Genomic DNA, 25,314 nt, shown 5'->3' with positions numbered 1-25,314 from the left:
GTCCGATTGAACAGGTGTTACTGGCGGGGAACATCTCAACAATAATGTGATGAGCACCGACTGGCAGCGCTCCCTCCTCACTGGGTCTCAGAGCCAGAACATACAGCGCTCTGCCAGGCAAGGCATGATGCCACCGCACAGAAAGCAATGCCAACGTCCTCATAAATGTTGCATTACGAGTTCATGCCTTCTCATGCCGTAATGAGGGTCTAACATAAAGTTTTATGAATGCTAATATGCACATAATGATGTCATGGTTTGATTGGACTTGAGGAAGCCATCATGACGCAGGATTTTGTTTTGAATTTATAGGAGGGAGCATTTAAACGAGAATGAAAGTAGAAATAAAATTGAATTTTGAATTGTATTATGAAACAAGAATACCAAGGACCTTGAAATGTTCAGCCTGGGTAGTTGTTCATCAGAAGACATTATTCCAATGCTATCTCACAACCAATTCATACGTATGTTACGAGTTACTTTCCACTGCACACTACAAACAAGAAGCCGTTGGACCAGAAGTCATTCATTTCCAATGGAGAGTAGTACTGGAGCCGCGTGGAGCTACGATCATATGCGTATGCGGAAATTTTGGATCCGATTTGAGCTTCAGATTCAAAATATTTGAACTTCTGCGGTTAGACCGTATGTGTAATGCTTGAAGTCCACGGGAGGCAAGTAGTAGTGAGAACACAAATGCAATTTATTAAAAAAACGTGATCAAACATAAAACAAAGGCATGACGAGGCATGGAACTCCAAAAAAAAAAAAAAAAACTTACACAACATTACAGGACACATTCAATACTCGACCAAGACACAGGGCAAACGTGAGGGTGTAAATACACAGACTAATTAAGACCAGGAGGAACACCTGTGAACAATGATCAGACGATTAACCAATGACAAGACACATGGCAGGATCACATGACAAACAGGGAATCACATGACAAGACACAGAAACATGACATGAGACAAGAACCAAAACCAAATCGTGACCGCATGCAACCTGCCGACCGGATGTGATGTATTCTAATCAAAACTATGAGCAAAAAGCTAGAATTACCAATATTTTAACCCTTTAACGTCATTCTGTAAATACTATTTTTGCAAAATGGCGGTTATTAGTAATTATGGCAGAAATAATTTTTTTTATAATTGTTAAATTCATATTTATGTTGATTACCTCTATAAAATCTACCGTTTTTATTTTAGATGTATTAAAGGTCAATTGTTTTGTGTGGATATATTCATACACGCATTACATTCATTAAAAATATTAATTTTACCATGGTGAATAAGCCGAGGTAACGTTTGCATCACGACCAATTTCACAGGTCCGTGCGACTGCCACTAGGGGGCGAAATACGTCAATCGTATGCGAATGTCGTGTGCTTAATTCGTAAAAATTTGTACGACATACGTACGAATAGGCCTCATCGTAAAATACGTACGAATTGCCGTGAGATCAGGTTGATTATTCTTTTTAGTTTTACTGAAAAAAATTTTTACACCTTATTTTGATGGTCTTCTTTAGACATTCTACTAACTATAAGTAACTTTGTACATGTCAACTAGCAGTCATTAGAGTATCAGTAGACTGTAGTAAACTGTTAGGGTTAGGATTCAGATTAGTAGAATAAGTTGACATGTTGCAAAGTTACTTAAAGTTAGTAGAATGTCTAAAGTGGACCACCGAAATAAAGTGTTACCTGTTTTATGTTAAAATATAAGTTTTTAGCTCCCCATATTTATTTCATTTGCATTTAGCTGTTTATGATGATGTAATGTTTTTATTTTGTTTTAATATTTAATATATATATTTTTTTATACAACTATCTCTTTATCGTTATCATTTTTGTCAGGGGTTGAGGAGAGACTTGACTTGACTTGACAGCAGGGAAACACACGGGGAGTGTGTGTGTGTGTGTGTGTGTGTGTGTGTGTGTGTGTGTGTGTGTGTGTGTGTGTGTGTGTGTGCGTGCGTGCGTGCGTGCGTGCGTGCGTGTGTGTATATACAATGACAAACCAGCACAGGACTGCAAACACAAGGAGAATAAATAGGGAGAGCAAACAAAGGAGGTGGGGCAAATGAATCAATAATCAGGTAACAAGATGGGAGGGACTAGACAATCGACAGGAGAGCACATGGCACAAAGAAACATACATGAAAAGAATTGTGCTCACACCAAACATGACTTCAACACAAGCACATGACCAGTAAAGTGTGCTAACACAAAACGAGACATGAACACGCAGCTAGTGATAAACACAAGCTGCATGCAACAGAGCACAAAACAAAACACAACATGAAAGCACATGAAACAAGGCACACAGACAAGACAAAACAGGAGTGTCAGGGCTCTGTCACAAAACCAAGAAATAGACAGAAGTGACAGAACCCTGAAAATTTTAGCCTTAAACGGTTAGTTAAATTAATATTAAATCATACTTTACTAACCCTGTTGTTCTAATGCCGTACCTGTTATTCAGCTGGTAAGCCAATTAAGTCAGTTGGTAAGTCAAATTATTCTTCCGCACATAAAAAATATACATTCTCATTGGTGGAAACAGTTATTCAGTATGTTAAACAACGAGACCATCTCCAAACTGCCCCTCATTCATTTTCTCCAGCCAATTTATTCTGTCCATCATTTGTAGTGTGTAAGTCAGAGAGAGGCTGTAATAAAACAGGCTGTTTGTATTCCACAGACAAAGCGATTGCAGATAGCAGACAAAACCAATCACCATAATGTGTTATTCATCGCCTCAGAGCTGTTCACCGCAAGGCCACAGCATGATACAGACACACACCTGATGCACAGACACGTACACTCACACACTCACTCACTCACACACACACACACGCACACGAACGTTCTTCAAACCTAAATGCAGCACTCACACTGTTTTATAAATCCAGCACATTTTTTAGTTTTCACAGCGGTTGTCCATTTTGGCACACTGTTCACTTCTCTTCCTCAACAGACTGGCGAGTGATTTTATAACAAGCTTTGTATAAAGGAATAATTAGCTACCAAAGTCCTAACACAGGTACTTATAGATGCACTGCAATAATCTGACTTAGAACAGTGAATACTCAGGTTGCAATCTAGTAAACATATGAATACAGTAATTGTTCAATCATGGTGGTCCTTTATTTTCTGTTTGTGGTAGTTTTATGGAAAATGTATCGAACAATTTTGAAATTATTTTATTTTATATTTTATTTGTATTTTGTATTATATTATATTATTTTATATTATATTTTAGTTTACAGAAACATCTTCTGATGCTCAACCTTGGACACATCATCAGTGTTGTTTCCAGGAGTCACTGGGTGTTTTGGGTCTTACCACAGACACTCTCGTCCAGGCGACCCGACCGAGGCTGATCAGACCCCGGCCTGTGTCCAAGTGGCATTCTACCGCCCCCACTGCTCTCCCCACTTTAACCAGAGCCATCTGGATGCTTTTTCTGCTGCCCCCACATTGTTGCCTATGGCTCTTCTTCGGTTAGCACCTGTTATGCCCAGCGTACTGTAGGCCTTGCTCAGGGAGTAATTAGCGAATCCCCTTCTGCCCACCTCTACTAGCATACACCTGGTCCTTCATCCGTTCTTCCGACAATCCTCCACCAGTTCTTGGTATTTCTCCCTTTTCCTCTCTTGAGCTTCCTCCATCCTCTCCTCCCATGGCATTGTCAGCTCTAACAAGATCAGATGTTTTGTGGCCTCAGAGACCAAGATGTTGTCAGGTCTCAATTTGGACTGGGTTATGTGTGTTGGGATTTTCAGCTGCCTTTCCAGGTCAACTGTCATCACCCAGTCTCAGGCCGTGGAGAGCAAACCTACAGAGCAATTTTTCGATGTTTTCTCTGGCTTTTGTCCTTCCTTGATGAAGTGAATGGCCTTGCATGGGTGTATCGGCTGTCCTTGATCCCCTTGCTAATTGCCTCAGCGATGGATTTGAGGACCTGGTCGAGCCTCCATCGATACCGGCCCTCACCCAGAGCCTTGGAGCAGCTGCTCAGGATGTTTTCTAATGTCCCTAATTTGGAACAAAGAGGGCATGCAGGGGTTTCTATTTTGCCCCATGTGTCCCGGTTGGATGGACTTGGGAGGACGCCATAGACCCCCTGAATCAAGAACTTGATTTTCTGGGGGTTCCACTTCCAGATTTCCTTCCAGGTGACACTCCGCTCCATCGCTTGCTCCCACTTCATCCAGGCACCTTGCAGCCACATAGCCACTGCTCTGCTGGTTCGCTCTTCCTCGACAGAATCTCGCACCTCCTCCTGTACCAGCCTCTGCCTCTCCTTTCCGCTGGCAGTGTCATATCGGGTCGCTGTTAGACTCCCAAGTCCAGCTCTGCCTTGCGCCACTATTCCAAGGATGGCCTTGTGCTTCAGCCACGTCTCTGCCGGTTGGACTGCCTCGGCTGCCCTCCGCTTCCTCCCTGTCCTCACAAAAATCCCTGCGCCGGACACTTTAGCATCTCTGGATCCAGAGTACTGCAAGTGTTCCCGTGTCCATGCAACGATAAACTCCTCCCTGACTGAGCTAAAAGGGAGCCTGAGCTTGTTGGTGTTCCCATATAGCCCGATGTTACTTAGGCTACGCGGCAGGCCCAGCCATCTGTGGAGATAGGCGCTCACCTTCTGCTCAAAACCTTCCACCACTGTCATGGGGACCTCATAGATAAGCAGAGGCCAGAGGATTCTTGGGAGGATTCCATGCTGGTAGACCCAGGCCTTGAATCTTTCAGGGACCCCAGACTTATCCACTGTTCTCATCCATCCCTCCAGGTCAGCACCGGTTGCCTTGATGGAGTCTCTGTCATTCAGGCTGCAGTTGAAGACCTTCCCAAGGCTCTTCACGGGTCTCTCAGTGACTGACGGGATCTGGTGTTCTCCCAGCCTGAAACGGAATCTGTCTGTAACCTTCCCCTTCTTTAGGACCAGAGACCTGGACTTTGCCGGTTTGAAGCTCATGCGTGCCCATGACATGAGTCTCTCCAACCCCTGGAGGATCCACCTAGCTCCTGGTAACGCCGTTGTTGTCACTGTGAGGTCGTCCATGAATGCTCTTATGGGAGGCTGCCTTACTCCAGGCTTGCTGAGGGGGCCTCTACACTCTGTTTCAGCTGCCTTGACAAGCATGTTCATTGCCAGCATAAAGAGGGTCACTGAGATGGTACAGCCAGTGATTATCCCCACCTCCAGCTGGTGCCAGTCAGATGTTAGCTGGCCAGGGGAGACTCTCAAGCTGAACTTGCTGTAATAGTCCAGGATGAGATCTTTCACCTTCTGCGGTACATGGTGTTTCTCCAGTGCGGCCTCCACCAGCTTGTGGGTTATTGAGCCATAGGTCTTGGTTAGGTCCAGCTACAGCACAGCCAGGTCCCCTCTGCCTTCTCTTGCTGGTGTACTTATTGCTCAACAGGAAGTTGGATAGCCTCTTGGCAACGGGACAGCACACAGGTCAAATCTGTCATCTACAGTATGAATTAAAGTAATTTGGCAGTTTCCATTAATCTGTTTGGAAAGTTCTATCTTCTGGTTACATCTAATTAAGTTCATGACCCTGGGTTTTCATTAGAGGGAGCTTGTCCTCCCAAGGCTTAAATAAAGCTCATAGAGGATGTTTACACATATCTGATATTACTCGAGAAGAATAATGAGAAAGATGTAATCTTTAAAAAAGTCATCTTAAGGACATATGATGTTATCGGTGTAAGAAGTTGGTAACTCTTTACCATGTGTGGATGTGTATTTATACTTACAAGGCCTAAACGAAAAGAAATTAGATCTCTTTAATATCACACTTTTATCTCATTGACAGCGGTGAGATGTGGAGAGTAAATTGCCTCTTGCATCTCAGATTCTCTGATTTTTCTCCTGAGACTCTCATAATTCCTCTATAATTTTGAAGGGTAAAAAAAGTTGGTAACTTTACTTTAGTGTGATGTACAGTAATTTCATGCAACTAACCCTAAACTACAGCCTTATCCTAACCCTAGTAAGTGCAGTCTGGTTATTAGCTGCTAAATCCGCAGTTTTATTCTTCACGCCACCGTCTCATTACCAATCTGATTCCTTTTCCATTTCCAATCAGCTCAGCCACACAATGAGAGTTAGTGTAAATAGCTTCGTCAACAAGACAGGCTATTTGCACTTAGTGGTAACTAGACACAATCAAGACAACAACTGTCTCATTTGCTTCAATTTTTATTTTTTGATATTGAATTTTATGAGAAAAATCTAACTTTAAATGTTACAAGCAATACAATTTTTCTCTTGGTTGGAATTCTGGTTCGGTTTTGTTCTTGAAAACAAGAAGAATGGACAATTAGTTAAAACAAGCGTAACACACAGTACTTCACCTCTGCTTGACCTTGTGGGGGAAAAATGCAACCAGTACATTTATTACATTCGTCGGAGGAAGGGAGAGACGGCATGGAAACTGTAAACATCCATCATTAAAATTCTGCAAACAAACCTCTGAGATTCCACAGGCTTTTCAGGGAACATCTAGTGAAAGTTGTAGTAACACTTGAGTCATTACTATCCAAAACCTTACAGAAACCTTAAAATCTTACAATGACTTACAATATTAGATAATTATCAATCTTTTCACTTTAGAATACTGATCCAAATTATTAGTAGTTCCTTTAGATGGATGTAGGAGTCACACTTGATTCATTACTAATAGGTTACCATTACCTTATATTACATTATGCATTATTAATATTAATTATGAACCTGTATGTAGTTTCAGTGAGATATGAAAAATAGTAGTTACTGATTAGCTAATAGTGAATTACCACATTTGACTGAGCGCTATTACTTACTTATTCGTTAATCAGTTTCTTGTTAGTTAATAGTAGTTACCAGAATGTTAATAGTGCGTTACTCATTTGTTACTAATTAATGAAGCAAGAGTTTTCTAAAGTGTTACTGAAAAATCTAAGTTTAATACTAATACATTCATCCGAGGAAGGGAGAGTCGGCATGGAAACTGTAAACATTCATCATTAAAATTCTGCAAACAAACTCTGAGATTCCACAGGCTTTTCAGGGAGCATCGAATGAAACTCAATCTAGGGCTCTGCGTCAATCCCTCACACCGGCCGGGTCATTATGACGGATGAAGTGCTTCTCTACGCCTCTGACCCACTAACACGGAGACCATTATCTGCTGAACAATATTCTCTGCACACATTATACAGCCTCATTTCTCTAAAGACACGGGCGGACGGGAGAGAGCTCGCTTCCCGCTGAAACACTACACCTGAGAGACAGTCTTTTAAAGGAGAGTAACACAATAGATCTGAACTGAGACCAGCAGGATGACGGGAAAGCGAGGTGTGGGATTATCAAAGGAATCTGATTATTGAACTTTCAAAAGACGAAGCTACTTTCTTACCATAAGTTCTAATAACTAATTTATTCTGTTCTCTTTTGTTCAGAATGACGGGATTTGATGGGATCCACAACCACACAGACTGAGTTATCTGGGATAAACGAAACCCTCCCTCCCTCCAAGAACCAACACCAAAAAAGCTTTGAAGCACAAGCTTGACAAATGAAAGAATAAACGATCTGGGCCATCAGATTCATTACATGCATGATGAGACATGATGAACAACAACTATATTTTAGGTTCGGTCTGAATTCATTTCTATCCTTGTGGGGACTTTTTGCTGAACTCCATTGTTTAATACTGAGCAAATAATATTTTCTATCCCTAAATCTCATTTAAACCTATTAGGAATAAACCTATTCCATTTACATATTTTTATTTATTTTTGTCTTGTATATTTTCATATTGTTTTTACAAAGATAACTATACAAGTACACACACACACACACACACACACACACACACACACACACACACACACACACACACACACACACACACACACACACACACACACACACACACACACACACATACAAGTGGAATAAATTGAATCTTATACGGACGTACTAATAAAAATGTTACAAAGTAGCTAAATAAGAAAATAGTGCATACCTTTATTAAATCTTAACATTGCAGCCTATATTAAAGCTTACTCAAATAAGAATATTTCTGTATTTTGGTTTTAGTATAACCCATAGAAAAACCTCTTTTGTTTCTCCAAACCAATGAAAACACACATGGGAGTACCAAGATTATGCAAAAATCTCAGTTTGCTCTCTATTCAATGTCTATAAGGTTTCAGTAATTAGTCTCAAACTGTGCTCAGATTTTAAAATGAACTTGTCGGTATGAACTTTTCCAAAACCAAATAATTTGATCTGCTATTGAATTTTATAACATTGTATATTTAATCTATGTCAGTTTGCCTCAAAGTCCCAATGATATGTGACATTATTTTCATTGGTTAAAATAAACAGTAAGTTTTTTGCCAACATGTCTCAAATGAAAGATTTTAATACACTCTTACATTTTGAGTTAGTGTATTCCAGTGGTTAAAGGAAAAAATCACTGTCACCAGTGAAATTATTTACCCACCCACAAGCACAAAAGAAGAAGAAGAAAAAAAAAGTTTCATAAAGTTTCATAAACTGCAAGTCTTGAAAGCAGGTAAATGCAACAGCTTTGTGTGAGGAACAAACAGAAATTTAAAGTTTGTGGTGAAAATCCAGCTTTGTTTATATATCTATGTGGTGTTTTTAATACGCTTTAAGACATTCATAAGTCGACAGCATTGCTGAGTATTTTCTCCTTAAAACTGCAGTGAACCAAAGACAGTCTCAAAAACACGGTTTGAAATCACTGGTGTTTCTGACATCACAAACCTTGTAACCAATCAGATCAACGTGTGATCGTCAACGAGTGGATCTCTGAGCTGAGTGAGTGAGTGGAGGCGGGGCTAATTTGCATAGTCATAGAACTGCGTATACTAAATGAGGCAAGGGTGTCGAGTTACATTCAAGCTATTTTAACGCATGATGAATTTTCTTTCAAGGAAAAAGAAAATATGTAATTTTGGTAATCAAAGATGAGTCTTAAGGGATCAAATTATTAACTACAGGGGGACTTTAAAAGAATATTTCCTTAAGCTGAAGCTCTGAAATCTTATTCACATCAGCAGGTTCAGATTCAGAAATGATGCGGTCTGACATCATTGATGGCAAATGTCATTGGTTCAAAATATCCCAATTTGCATATGCGTAATGGAGAATCGGATTGAAGAGCTGAGAAAGGGCACAACTTTTAGTGAGTACCGACTTCAATTTCAGTCTGTTCTTTACACAAACCATTGGAAATAGTCAAATGCACACAATATGCCTTATTTATGGTGCTTTTTTTTTTCTTTTCTTTTTTTGGAGCTTCACAGTATGTTTCAGTTCTGTGCAAACTATAGATTTAACATCTGTCAGGCAGTTTTATTATGAAGATGTTGGTTCAGCATGGATGACTAGCATTTAAGTTAATGTGAGAGTCTCGATTCTCGCAACCACAGGGATTTGGCAGTCGTTCTGAATGATGGACAGAAGATGTTTTATGAGAGTCGAGGTGGAGTTTTGTGTGGATTGTTGGGGCACCAGCAAGAATCCCAGAATCCCTGAATCCCTCCCTCTAGCTTTCTGATTGATAACAGATGATGACCGAGATGGATGTTCAGAAAGAAATGTTCAACCCACAAGCATACTTTATGAGTACGAAAATCATGACGAATTCGCACATGCTGAATGAAGCGTCCTCATGACACCATCATCACTCACAGCTAACGACTGTTAATGACTGACAGGGGACAAAGCTTCATGTTTGGGCCCTCTTTTAATCTATCTGTCAATGCAACGTCCACTTCTGTTCTGTTGACCAGCACAAAGTTTCTGCTGGCCATCCAGACAAACAATGGGAAGCTGTGCTCCTCCAAAGAAATATGGCAAATCCATTTCATATGACATGACAATTCTTGTGAAATAGAAGTAATACTTTAAATAATATACTTTAAAAGAATAAAGTGCAGAATGAATGTAATGTTTCGGCCACTTAATTGCATGTTATTATTGAACTGTAGTTTATATTAAATGCTATTACCTGAACTTTTCCTTTTTTTATGCGGTTAAGTACATCTTTACATCTTCTATTCTTTGAAATATGGTTAAGGAGTCCTGCCGAACTTTCTGACATGCATTTATGGTTAAATAAAATACATTTTGATATAATTTCTATTAAAACAATGCAATTAAATATTTTTATAATGATGAAGTTGCAATTTAGTCAATTTAAAATACATATATTAACTTTAAATGTAATATCAAATAACGCACTACAGTAAAAATTATAATCAAGTATTTTACATGAGTTTCAGTATGTTAGTCAACACAAAAATATGTGTAGGCCTACTTAAACACTACAAAAGATGATTAAAACAATGATTGTATGTGCACTTTTTAAAGTTGTACTTTGTGTGGTTTGAAACTAGAATTGTCAGGGAACACAGACTCGCAGGATATATTAAATATACACTCAAAAAAATTACTCTTTAAACTAACTTAATTCAATTATGGACAGTGGTTCCACACAAGCAAATAATTTTGTATTAATGTTAATGACGTTTTTTGAATCTATGTAAGCTCCTTGTGTTGTGACAACTCAACTGATTGAGTCCAAACAAATCAACGGAATTGCTTCCCTGTAACTTAAATCGATTAAGTTTAGTCAACATGCTTTATTTAAAACTGCACTGAAAAAGAAATGTATTTCGGATTTACATAATTTCTCAAATGAATTACTAGACTACACCTAGCTATTAGCTAATAATAGCACTTATTAACATACTAAATGCTAAGATTTATATGCTCTTTCAGCAACAATAGTAAACCTATTTGAATCAGTCCACATCCTAACCAAGTGCTCTACTCTTCTCCACAATGGTAACCCACTGTAATTTAAATGGTTCTAATAATTGCAATGTAATTGAACATTAAACACAATTACACACTATAAAGTCTTCCCCTTTCCTCATTTTCTAAAACACACATAAAATAACAATTCATTTCAACATTTATTTTGTCTTAATTCAGCTATATGCAAAGCATGCTGGGAACTAACAAGCAATGCCCAGTTTCAGTTAATGCAACACAAATCATTCATGTAATCCAACACAAACGGATTAAGTAAACTTTAATTTAACATATTTAAGCAGATTGAACACAATCAAATTAAGTTTTTGTTTATCGCGAAATTAAACCCTTTAAATTAGTTTAACGATTGATAATTAAGTAAAGTGGAAAATTATGCAGGTTAAGTTAATTAAACGCAATACAATAGTGTTTTGGTGGTAAAAGAAATATGTGTGTTACTTTAACAAAACATATTTGGGTAAAAAGAACAGTGCCACAAAAACATTTTTTGAGTGTACTTTTAATATTTGAAGTGCACTATAGTGAATGAATGAATAATTTTTTATTATTGTGTCATGCATACTACTGTATACCCAGCCCTAATGGGCTTGTAAGACACCAATACCATCAACAAAAGACCAGTTGTCAGACAGTAGGCACAACATACATGAACTTATTTAAATAAACAAGTCTGCTGTCTCATCCAGGCTTTGCAAACAAAAGCAGCTAATTTAAACACATTAAAATTGAACAACCATTTCATCTTGTCGTCATCACTAATCCAGAACATTTCAGGCTTTTTAGCAAACACTTCACCAAATAATACCTTTCTATAATCATCGTACCGTGGGCAATATAACACAAAATGAGTTTCATTTTCAACCTCTCCTAACTCACACAATCTACAGAGTCTGTCCTCTTCAGGTGTTTGAGTGAACCTACCAGTTTCTAAAGCCAGGGGAAGGATGCCAGTTCGCAGCTGAGCCACCAAAGATCGTTGGTTCCTTGTCAAATTTGCCTTTACATACAACTCTGTTTCATATACATCTTTAATTTGTAAATAAGTCCTTAGCTTTGGCTTAGCCATAATCCCAATCAGCCATTTATGTTCAAAATTTGACATCAGTTTGGATCTGATGTTATTGACGCTACAAGGCAAATTATTACAGAATACATACTGGAGTTGTACATCAGCAAAAACAGTCTGGAGCTCTGCAGCTCAGATAGACTTTTTCTTACTCCACAGAAAAACTTTTTTTGTCACTCTGTTTCTGGGAGATTAACAAGTCGATTCCACAACCTAACCATTTCACATTTCCTTTGCACTGATCCAGGAACTACAAATGCACATTCAGTACAATTAAGCACATTTCCTTTTCACTAGGAAAATATTTACAACATGCATATCTCAAAGCCTTTTTACACTGTTTGCAAAATATAAGTGAATTTTTCTCCAGAACCTGTTGGAAAATCCATCTTGACAGTTGCACATTATCTGTTCAAAGCTGGTTCATTCTGGTTAAGATGTTGGTTAAAACCTGGTTAAAACTGGTTTAAACCTGATCCTCTGTCTTGCTCAAGCAGATTGACCCACCAAAAACGTCCTCCAAAATGAACTTGACCTTCCATTACCTGTTTTTTTTTTTTTTTTAGATTTTCGCTAATTTTATTCAGTCTTTTAAATAAGTGGGCTGTTTTTCTCTCATAACAGCTATGGAAAATTATGCTTATTTCTTGGCCATTTCCAGTAGGACTGTCTCCTGTAGTAATCACTGCTGAAGTATAAATGCTCTATTACCTATTGTCCACAGAGACTGATGAAGGCTAAATTAGAGATAATGAGAAGATGAATGCACTGTACACAACCCAGCTAGCAGAGAAAGAAGATGGAGACGGAGATCAGATGAAATGGCTGCAAAATAGTTTTAGCAATACAACTGTTACAAACCATACAATATACACTACTTTTCAAAAGTAAAAAAAAGAAATACTAAAAATTATACTTTTATTCAGCAAATATGCATGAAATCACTAAAAAAAGTCAAATAAATGCTGTTCTTCTGAACTTTCGATTCATACAATAATAACCAAAAGTAACAGTTTCCAGAAAAACAACATTAAACAACACAACTGTTTTCAACATTGATAATAATAATAATAAATATTATTTATTGAGCACCACGTTACCCAATTAGAATGATTTATGACGGATCATTTGACACAATTTGTTTTAAATATATTAAAACAGTTATTTTAAACTGTAATAATAGTTTACAATATTACTGTTTTATTGTATTTTTGAGTGAATAAATGTTGGTGACAAACAAAGATTAAATAGTTTTACCAATTAAACTTTTGAACAGTTGTGTAACTTAAATGTGAAATGTATTTTGATGATTGATTTTATCCACGGCATGTGAATTGACTTATTTTTGACAACCAAGACAGCTTATAGCCTTACACAAATGGTCAGTATTTACTATATCTGATCATTTATGAGAGAATTAGAGAACTAAACTGTCATCAGCACTGAAACAACACAATCAGAAATCTGAATATTTGTCTGTTCACACCAATGACGGAATTTTACAATGAAAAATTACAACGATAACTATAACCATAAAGTTGTAATAATCATTCTTCTTCTATGAGAAGAGCAGAGTCCACCCAGTTATAATGTCCACAACACACAAATAAATTATGTCATTGGAATCACTTTCAGAATTATTTCTTAGAATAAACATAACGTTGTAGTCTCTGGATGCTAATATCGTTTTATAGTTTGGGTGTTTCTTTACATGTAAGAAGATTTAAAATGGAACCTCCCAAAAAAACAAATCTGTCTGTCATGATCTTACATGGCCTCTTTCTCTCTGGAGTTGTGTTTACATTACACAATCATTTCATTACCAGCCATCCTTGGGTAATTTCACAGGCAATCATCACATAAAAAGCTGTTACTCTTGGATGAGAACAGTGTCCATTTCAGTTTCCTGACAACCTGTTCTGAGAATGGAGACGGATGACCGCTGTGGGAAGCGTTGGGAAACCAGAGGTTCATTTAGCGCTCCCTCGGCCACTTTCTGAGCTCGGAAAGCTTGTTTGCTCTGGCATTCGTTTGTGTTGTTTGTTTTCCTCATCATATTTTCTCTAAAGGCCGATTCCAGTTCGAGGGATGAAAGATAGACTGTATATGTATGCGCACATTTTCCCCCAAAAGATTTTGCTGATTGATTACCAACTCCTCTTGCATTTTAGTATCTTCCTAACATTTATAATACATAGTATCACCTATGATATTCCATACAGTTAGAGTCTTTGATCATGTTAACTTATTTTCAGATTTAGTTTGCTAAATATATATATGAAAAATGTTATCTAATGTTACAGGAATATTAACTGACTGTTTCTATAAAGTATTTAAAAAGAAATTTGGGTCGCACTGTATTAAGTGTCTTTAAATTAACCATTTAATACAATGTACGTATAGTGTAAATACATGTTTTTACATTGTACTTATATTTAAAATTATTTGCATGTAATTGCAGCTTTATTAGTTTCTGTAATTACAAGTGTTTTGCAATACAACATGAACACAACAAGTAGACTGTAGCTAATATTTTTATCTAGTAGTAGTTAAAGTCACCTATTATAAAGTGTGACCGAAACTTGAACATTGTCCACGCAAAGTTAATCTAAAGATGATTGACATACATCAAAGACAAGCCATATTATTTGGCATGATCATTTCTATGAGGTTGATTTTGCAAATGTGATTTACTAAACTGATTTAGTGCCTAAGTTTAAAATGTAAGTAAATATTTAGTTCAGTCATGAAACTCTAGATGGCACAGGCTGATCGGTCCTTTACATGCAATCTGCAAGCAATGACATCATTACTGCATGGCACAAGCTGATTGGCCTCTGCTTATCCAGCAGCCAATGAGATTGCTCGCTCATCATTTAAAAAGTCTGGTTCAGTGTTCACTGTAAGCTGGTCCTGCTATCAGAGCTCCTCTGAGACCCTCCTCCTCCCCAGCTCCACCTGCCTAGATCTGCCATGCATGTATGTATGTATATTTATGCAGCAGCGGCATATCTTACATGCTCACAACAGCATTTCTATGTATATTTTAGCAGCAGCAAGTCCATACTTGCTCTGCAGCAGCAGTGTAGCAGATCTAGAACACCAACAACAAATACATTAGCAAATACATGCTAAAACTGTTCTGAGAGTTGCCATGATTGAATATCTATTAAATATGCTTGCATTCGAGAGGTTCAGATACATTAAAGGGATAGTTCACCCAAAAATGGAAATTCTGTCAGTATTTACTCACCCTCATGTTGTTCAAACCCCGTAAGACCTTCGTTCATTTTCGGAACACGAATTACGATATTTTTCATTAAATCTGAGAGCTGGATCACTCCTCCATAGGCTTCTATTTAATTCCATTAAAGATATCGTTAAAATAGTCCAAGTGACTACAGTGGCTCAATCTTAAGTTTATCAAGCGAAGAGAATACTTTTTGTGCGCAAAAACAAACAAAAATAATGACTTTATTTCAACTATTCATTTCCTTCTCTGTGGGCCCATTTCCTTCTCTGTCCGGCTTTCTGTGTTTTCACTGTTATACAGTAGGGGGCGCTATGGCACATCTTCTTAAAGAGTTCTGAATCTCCTGATCAAAACACAAGCGAAGAAGATGCAGAAATCAGCGATCTCATATGTAATCATATGCATATGTAAAATAATGTGATCATCAACTTCTGCCTAACTGCCTAACAAAATGTCGACCCAGGACGAGCTTTAGAACTAGCTTTGGGGGTGTTGATGGACTCGATCTACTCCATCTGCGTTTTGATCATCGTTCTGAATATGATCCAGAGGTAGACTTTCACAAAAACTTGTTCAGATATTCATACAACAAAAAATTCTGGGAGCCATGAAAATTTTGTGAAAATTGTCAAAAACGCTGGCGGTGGCTAGCAACCTTTTAAAAAAAATGCTGGCAGGGAAAGAGTTAAATGCCATATTCACACACATTATAAATGCATAATTTGTAGGAAATATGAGCTGTGTCAATAACCCACACAATATCTGTATATCAGTTCTCAGTCTCTGTTGTATTCCAGGAATATTATAGGCTCTGCTTACTCACAGAGCGCTTCATTAATACTCGGCTTGTGTTAAGGTGGGCCTTGGGGCAAGTGTGATGGACTGAACATAATAAGTAACAGGTGTGTGGGCTGGAGGGGGTGTGAGGCTTCCAGCTGTCCCAGCAGTCTCAGGTCATGTCCTCCCCATCTGCTGCTTCAGCTCCCGGTGTTTCCCAACACCTGAAGGGTGATGCCCTCGTTCCTCCAGCCAGGGGTCAGATGCCCTCAAGTGGGAACCGGAAACATGCTGAGCATACAACGTGTCTCTCTGGAAAATACAGTATTTTCAAGAGGGAAATATAACATGATTTTGAAATGAATGATTTCAAAGATAATATTGGAATATTTTAGCATTGCAATATATATGACGATGTGTTAACAGTTTACAATAAGGTTCGATAGTACCGTCATGCTCATCATACAACGTGTCTCTCTGGAAAATACAACCTTTTCACGAGGGAATTGTAACATGATTTTGCAATGAATGATTTTGAAGATATGCAACATGTGTGAAGTTCTATCATGACAACTCTCGGAATATTTTAGCATTGCAATAGATATGACAATGTGGTAACACTTTACAATAAAGTTCGTTAGTTATTAAAGTTTGTTACTATCGTCATGCTGATCATACAACGTGTCTCTCTGGAATACATTTATGTGTATATTGTTTTCATTATTATTGCTACTATTACTATTCTTATTATATCATTGTTGTATTATTATATAAGACTATATTATCATATAATATTCCTCATCCTTCATCCTCCACTTATTTTTACTATTATTATCATCATCATCATCATTGTCGTCAATATTTTTTTTTTACGTCTGTCATACATCTGTAGATGTTCCTTTGTTTATATGCTTCCACTCCCACACCCAGTTATACACACACACACACACACACACACACACACACACACACACACACACACACACACACACACACACACACACACACACACACACACACACACACACACACACACACTGGGTGATTAGGGTAGGTGATTTGTTCCAAAAATGTAATTGCTAATGCAACCTTTTTACACCACAGACTGAATAAAATTAAGAATTGCTTGGTAATTGCTTGAACTACATTGGTATTATCTAATTGTGTAGATAAATTTAACAGCTGACAGATATTCAACATAATTCATTTGTGAGACAGTCTAATAGTAGTATGGACAAAACCAGGGAAATATCAACTGATTTGAACTCTGAGTTCTTGTCAAATTGTATTACCATTTTCAAAACTATAGCGAATAAACTTTGATAAGAAAGTGTGAGAAATGTTGAAGGTGTCTGAATAAATTTAGATTTGACTGCATATCGTCTGTGGAAGGCATAGGACCATAAAATGTTTGTCCCATCACTGCATTTGGTCCGAATGCAATGGTACGATGTCCTACCTGTCTGTCAAAATATGTATTTCCATACCTCCGTGCACCTGTTCACACCTGGCCTTGATCCGGCGGACTGCGGTAAACCTCGGGAGTCGGGATAAACAGAGAGACTAATATTAGCGTAGACGACATCCTTCTTATGATGTAACGAGTACATCAGGATTTATGGGAAGTGCTCCCAGTTCCGGCTGACCTAATCTATGCAGCCTAACATTCAATAATAGAAGTCTATAGAGTGTTATGTGAATGCTAGGTCAAAGAGATGTGTTTTTAGTCTAGATTTGAACTGACAGACTGTGTCTGCTTCCCGAACAATGTTAGGAAGACTGTTCCAAAGTTGTGGTGCTAAATAGGAAAAGGATCTACCGCCAGCAGTCGATTTAGATATTCTAGGTATTATCAACTGGCCAGAACTTTGAGATCGCAATAGACGTGACGGACTTTAATGCGTTAATAGCTCGCTCAAGTACAGGGGAGCTAAACCATTCAGTGCTTTGTAAGTAATCAGCAATATTTTAAAATGTATACAAATGTTTAATAGGGAGCCAATGCAGTGTTGACAGAACCGGGCTAATATGATCATACTTCCTGGTTCTGGTAAGAACTCTAGCGGCTGCGTTTTGGACCAGCTGTAGTTTGTTTATTAAGCATGCAGGGCAACCACCCATAAGAACATTACAATAATCTAGCCTTGATGTCATGAACACATTTGTCATTGAGAGCCTACGACGTAATTTAGATATATTTTTAAGATGGAAAAATTCGGTTTTACAGATATTAGACACGTGACCTTCAAATGAAAGATTGCTATCAAAGAGCACACCCAGGTTCCTGACCGACCACGAGGACTGACAGAGCAGCCGTCAAGTGTTAGATAGTATTCTAGGTTATTACTTGAGGAAGTTTTTACCGATAGGCTAGCAAGAACAGACTTGTTACTGCTAATAGACCTTAGTCAATTTAGGCCATATTGAATTTAATGCAGATGAAAATGAGGCTGTGAGGGACAAGCACTGTATAAATGTCCTACTGTAGATCATGTAATTTTCACAGCACAAAACTGTATTATGGAGTTTTTATCTACTGATTTTTTTTCTTTTTTTCTAAATGCCTCAATTGTAGTCTTGAACTTTCTTCCGGTAACGAACATGGCACAGTTATTCCCGCCCAAGGCAAATGCAAAATAAATGGACGGGGCCTGGTTGAGCTAGTTAGTAGTGCGTTGAAACTCAAGGTTATGATAAGGGGCGTGTCATTTCAGAAACACACTCGAAGCCGTTGATCAATCACAACACACTGGTCCAGCCGACCAATCAGAGCACATTGCGCTTTTCGGAAGGAGGGGCTTTTAACAAACTGTTGTTCCAGAGTAAAATTCATTGCCTTCAGCTACAACAACAGTCAGACCAGAGTAAATGAACAAATCTTTCATCTGTAGCTCTCTACTAGTCTCAAAACCTTAATTCAAATTGTGCCTGTTTGAATGAAATCGATCCAAAGAAGCATAATTTCAGACCTGACCAGAAAGCAACCCCTAGCAATGCAATTATGTTATAAGGGCATTTGTTTCTTGTCCAAAGGCTCTCTTAAACGCAGTAATTGCATTGCCTGGTCGCTCTGGCCAAGTATTTATAACAATGCAATGACTGCTTAGGGAGCTATTACAATGTGGAGCCGGCTGTGATTGATGGGATATCAAAGTGACCCCACCAATAGCCTTTTGCAATAACTGCAGACTTTGTTCATGTGACCAAAGACAGACCCAAGAAGGAATTCTCACCTGTCACAAAACACTGAATTTTTAAAAACGGTCTGCAGACTCGAGGTTAACAGCAAAGTCCCTTTCATTGTGAATTTCAATGCGTCCTGAGCGCTCGTCTCAAAACAGAAACCGGAGCATTTAACGGAAGCTGCAGTGACGTGATGACTTTATCAATCAGCGATTGGCTATTTTATTTAGAAGGCTGGAATTATTCCACCATATTCCGTGTTGCACTTTCTCCTATTCATAAGTAATATCAGTGCACCATCTTTGTATGGCTGCATCCGAAATCACATACTTCCCTACTATATAGTAGGCGAAAAACACTATGTGACAAAAGAAGTATGTCCGAATTCAAAGATGACCTGCTACTTCCGGCATGATTCTTAAAGGTGCTGTATGTAACTTTTTCACTCTACTGAAGCATAAAAATACTATAATATGTTGGCATTATATTGAGGAAAAATTCTAAGTTCACATACTGGTTTCTCTGAAAAACAGCCAGTTATTTTACTTTAAAAATGTTTCCAGGCTGGAATGTTTTTTGTTTTTTTGGGGGGGTCCGTGATACTGCACGTTGCCAATTTGACAATTTTCATTGTCCATTGCGCTCGTTCCTGTTGCGTGTGCTCGGGTTGCGAACCCGTGTGACCGCTGTCGAGTCTGAGGATTGATCGGGAGAAACGACCATCTCAGATATTTTGAATTAGACTGCAGTACCTATTTCAACCACAAGCTGTCATTCTTACAGACTGCACCTTTAAGTGTGCATACGATGGACACTTTACAATCCCATGAGGCCACGGGAGAGGATTTGTGAATGGCGGTAACGTGGCGCAACTGATATGATAATGATGATAACGACAACGTGACGAATACATTTTATTTATTTATTTTTTATTAAATGCTTGAAGAAAAGAAACGGAAATTATCATCATTGTCATAACATAATACACGGTGAATGTAGTACGTCCGGATTACATTCATACTACACACTCATTCTATGTAGAACATACATTTGTTGCGGTTGTGAAGTATTTTACTTCATTCAAAATAAGTATCTACTCACAGTAGATGTCTTTGGTTAATAGACAGGAAGAAACAACTGTTATAGCACTTAAATATACATATACAATGTAAAATATACTTACCTATGCCATAAATGTGCCATATACAATAGTGCAGATTACTCATTGATTTTGGACATTGTAATATGATATAATGTTATATAAAATTTTATTCAAATCATATGTGACTCCTAATTTTATTCAGCCTGTTAGAGAATTGATGCAAATGTAAGTGATCTTATTTTGATTTACAACTGGCTTTCTGAACTTCCATTAAATATTTACATATTTCCAACCAGACAAACACTTTACACCGATCATCCTGTTTATGAACGACTAGGCTACATCCTCTTGGTACTTAATATTGAGTGTGTGCGTGCGTGTGTGTGTGTGTGTGTGTGTGTGTGTGTGTGTGTGTGTGTGTGTGTGTGTGTGTTGCCTTCTTGAGCGTCAATGAATGTTTGCACATTTTGTTAATGCTAAGAAAAGTCTGTAAATGTATGTCCCATTTCAAAACGAGGGAATTTTCCATATTGATTTTTCACAAGTGTTTTTGAATGACACATTTTCTACCAGGACATGTTTTTCTATGGATATTTTTCTTAAGTGCAACAGTACTATACGACTCAAAAGGTACTGTTGGGGTCATAAAATGCACTATCTCATAATTAAATCTAAATTTTTCATCTTTTTCATATTCGGAGACACAAGTTCTCTTTATTTTTCTGTTTTGGAAAGGATTTCTTGCACTTTTGTACTCAGGTGCCCTGTGAAGAGGAAAAAACGCTGAATGTTTAATGTGTATCAAAGGAATCCTGTGCATAATGACACATATTAAAGTGTAAATAACTGACTGGGATCTGCAGATAACAGTGACAGATGTGCAGATGAGACACTCAGCGTGGGACAGTCTGCTGACAGAGACTCGTGCGCTCACTCTCATTCCTCATTTACAACACAAATGTATTATGACTACAAAGCCAGAATGAAATACTGAACTTTGTAATGAATACATCAAGAAACTATTTTTACTGTATTTTTCCATAGAACATAACCAGTCACACATTACATGGAACAGTCTATTGTATGGAAAAGCAGGGATAAATGGTACATTCATCTTCAGTATGTTTTTATAGAATCTTTTTTACAGAATCTTTTGTCTTGTTGACAGAGAAATACTACAGCAAATAAAGTAGAAATCAAGTGTACACAAAAATACCAATACAAGACTTAAGCTATATAGAATGAAATTAATGAAAAGGGGAATGTAATGTGCCATGGAGTAATCAGTATGTATGAATAAATAAATATGAGTTTTATTTAAGCTACTTACTGGACACAAATTATGATCATAAAGAGAATATTCCACTCGTGAGGCAGTTTTAATTGTTGACGAGGTACGCAAACTAATTTTTAAATAAAAAATAAAAACTTTATAACGCTAATAAAATGTGCAGTTTATTTGTGGCATGGTTGTGTGTATATAACAGTTCCATAATATCAAAATTTGAGGTAATAAATGTAACATTTTTACCTCTGATTTGTGATATTTAACCATTTTATGTCAGACATTTAACAACATTAAATATTTGAATCACAGAATAAATTGATATAGAAGATCCACACAAACTTTTCATCTAGACATTTAAAGTTCCCCTGTAGTCAATAATTTTATCCCTTAAAAATCATCCTTGATCACCAAAATTACATATTTAAAAGTTTTTTTCCTTGAAAAAAAAATGTCTTCATCCCTTAAAGGGATAGTTCACCCCAAAATGAAAATTCTGTCAGTAATTCCTCTCCCTCATGTTGTTCCAACCTCGTAAGACCTTCGTTCATCTTCGGGACACGAATTATGATATTTTTGATTAAATCTGAGAGCTGGATCACTCCTCCATAGGTTTCTAGGGGATTGAAGTTTGCCAGCCCCTAAAGGTTATTAAAGATATCGTTAAAATAGTCCAAGTGACTACAGTGGCTCAATCTTAAGTTTATCAAGCGACGAGAATACTTTTTGTGCGCAAAAAAAATAAAAAATAACGACTTTATTTCAACTATTCATGTCCTTCTCTGTGGGCCTCGAGTCAGTTCATTAGTGTAATGGCGTACGCTTCTGTTGTTGTACGTCACACGCATCACCCACATGACCAGCGTCGGCCAATAGTGAGCCTACGTGTGACGTAGCTCTACGCTATTACACTACGTTAACTGACTCGAGGCCCACAGAGAAGGAAATGAATAGTTGAAATAAAGTCGTTATTTTTTGTTTTTTTTGCACACAAAAAGTATTCTCCTTTAATAACTTTTTGGGGCTGGCAAAGTTTCAATCCCTGAAGAAGCCTATGGAGGAGTGATCCAGCTCTCAGATTTAATCAAAAATATCTTAATTCGTGTTTCGAAGATGAACGAAGGTCTTACGGGGATGAACAATATGAGGGAGAGTAAATACTGACAGAATTTTCATTTTTGGGTGAACTTACTCTTTAAAATACCTTGAATGTAACTCGACACTCTTGTCATGTTTAGTGTATGCATTCTATGAATATGCAAATGAGCCCCGCCTCCACTCACTCACTCAGCTCAGAGATCCACTCGTTGACGATCACACGTTGATCTGATTGGTTACAAGGTCATTTGTGACATCAGAAACACCAGCGATTTCAAAGCCTGTTTTTGAGGCTGTCTTTGGTTCACTGCAGTTTAAGGGAGAAAATACTCAGTAGTGCTGTCGACTTATGAATTTACACATGGTGTGTCTTAAAGCATATTAAAAACACCACATAGACATATAAACAATATTAAAAGCTTGATTTTCACCACAGGGGGACTTTAAAAAAGGGTTCAAAACAGATATATTGTGTATTCCATATTTACAGGATACTGCAGTGGCTGCTTGACATCTGATTTTTTTCTAATGAAATCATCAGTCTGACACTTCCCTCTGCTGGTTACTGGTGGTATTGTGTCTTTTTTATCTAAGCAGAAAATATTGGCTCCTATAAATCTAATAGGCTTCAGTATCTCTGTGGAAGAAATTTGATCACATTAACAATCTAACTAAACGCCTTTGTATAAGTAACAAGAATAGCCTATTAATGTTCGCAATAAGTGCATTGTATCAAATGTTATTCCATGTTTATTATAAAGTGGGACCAAACCATCAAATCTGTTTCCGATTAGCAAATTTCATTTCAGGTGATTTGAATTAAGCTTGTGAGACAGTGATATAAAAGTATTTATTGTTGAGAAATTATGTTTGGATCATGGGATGATGCAATGACAGACATTTTTATGATTGCACATTCCAATATGTAAATGCTTAGCCATGTAATGCAAACAATTCTCTAACTATTAATTTGCCTTTATTGTTATTGTTATTTTTTCATCCATGTTTTAAGCTTATGTTCTATTGTACAGCATCTTATTTGACAAAAAAATAAAATGCAATGTTTTGTTGTAAATTATTTGTTATATTTTCATTTGATTACATTTTAAAAGCTTGATTAAATTGCTTTTATTTTCACAATTAAACTAATTTGGGGGATAAAAGCAATTTAATCTAACAAATATGTGAAATCCATTTCCTTCCCCATTAATGGTAAATACATATCAGGATAAATATCGGTATCAAATGATATGGGAAAAAAAAGTATTGTGATAATATTTTTGGCCATATCGCCCAGCCCTATAGGGGAAACTAGTGTTTCATGTATATTAAGGTATTTAAGTAATTTAAAGTCTCCCTGTAGTCAATAATAATAATTACATATTTAAAAGTTTTTCCTTGAAAATAATTTTCTGCCTTAAAATATCTTGAATGTAACTCGACACCCTTGCCTCATTTAGTGTACGTGGTTCTATGAATATGCAAATGAGCCCCGCCTCCACTCACTCACTCAGCTCAGAGATCCACTCGTTGACGATCACACGTTGATCTTATTGGTTACAATTTAACCAAGTCTGTGAGGTCAGAAACACCCGCGATTTCACTGATTTTCACTGACCCGTCTTTGGTTCACTGCAGTTTTAAGCAGAAAATACTCAGCAATGCTGTCGACTAATGAATTTACACATGGTTTGTCTTAAGTCATATTACAGTATTTTTGAATTGCTAAAACACTAAAATCCATTTGCAAAACCAAAGTTGCAAGTGTACAAACCACTTTATTGATTGAATCGCACAGTTTGCAGAACTTTAAACACTTCCCAAAAGTGAAACACAAGCAACACACTGTTGTCATCGGTAATAGAGATGCGCGGTTGGCGGTTATAGCCGCGGACTCCGCGGATAAACAGCGGATCGGGCGGATGACGTGACGGAAAAAAATATTTTAATTAAATTCGGGCGGGTGGCGGGCGGTTTCTAGTCTCGCGGCTGTCATCAGCAGCGCCTTGTATCAGTGGACGGCGGACGGGTGCGGTTTTGAAAATTGGTCAAAAACGTTGTTGCGAATGGATGGTGGACGGATGATGAGTTACGTGATGCGGTTGCGGATGAAATAATAGCCCATCCGCGCATCTCTAAAAGGTAACACACAAGCACTCAAAATTGAACACACATGTTTCAATTCAGTAATGTGTTGCACCTAATAATCAGTAATCAGGATATAAATGTCAAATCCAAATGGCATGTGTGATTTTCACAATGGAGGGCAGGAGAGGAGGAGGAAGCAGAAGGGGAAGGGGATGAGGATGAGGAAGAGGAGGAGGAAGAGACAGAGGAAGAGGAAGAGACAGAGGAGGAGGAGGAGGAGGAGGAAGAGAAAGCGGAGGGTGAGGAGGAGGAGACAGAGGAAGAGGAAGAGACAGAGGAGGAGGAGGAGGAGGAGGAAGAGAAAGCGGAGGGTGAGGAGGAGGAGACAGAGGAAGAGGAAGAGACAGAGGAGGAGGAGGAAGAGACAGAGGAGGAGGAGGAGACAGAGGAAGAGACCGAGGAGGAGGAGGAGGAAGAGGAAGAGACAGAGGAGGAGGAGGAGGAGGAGACAGAGGAAGAGACAGAGGAGGAGGAGGAAGAGGAAGAGGAAGAGACAGAGGAGGAGGAAGCGGAAGG

The 25,314-nt window shown here is 37.9% G+C and overlaps 1 pseudogene; it reads right to left on the bottom strand.

The window, feature by feature from the left end:
• Positions 1-3,284: 3,284 nt before the first annotated feature.
• LOC143710821 (uncharacterized) lies at positions 3,285-6,530 on the bottom strand (annotated as a pseudogene).
• Positions 6,531-25,314: the final 18,784 nt, after the last annotated feature.

The sequence above is a fragment of the Siphateles boraxobius genome, unplaced genomic scaffold (genome assembly GCF_051911475.1).
Source record: "Siphateles boraxobius isolate OS27281-9 unplaced genomic scaffold, OSU_SipBor_1 48, whole genome shotgun sequence".
NCBI lineage: Eukaryota > Metazoa > Chordata > Actinopteri > Cypriniformes > Leuciscidae > Siphateles > Siphateles boraxobius.
The sequence above is the reverse complement of the archived record's forward strand: the minus strand, read 5'-3'. Positions and strand labels throughout refer to the sequence as shown.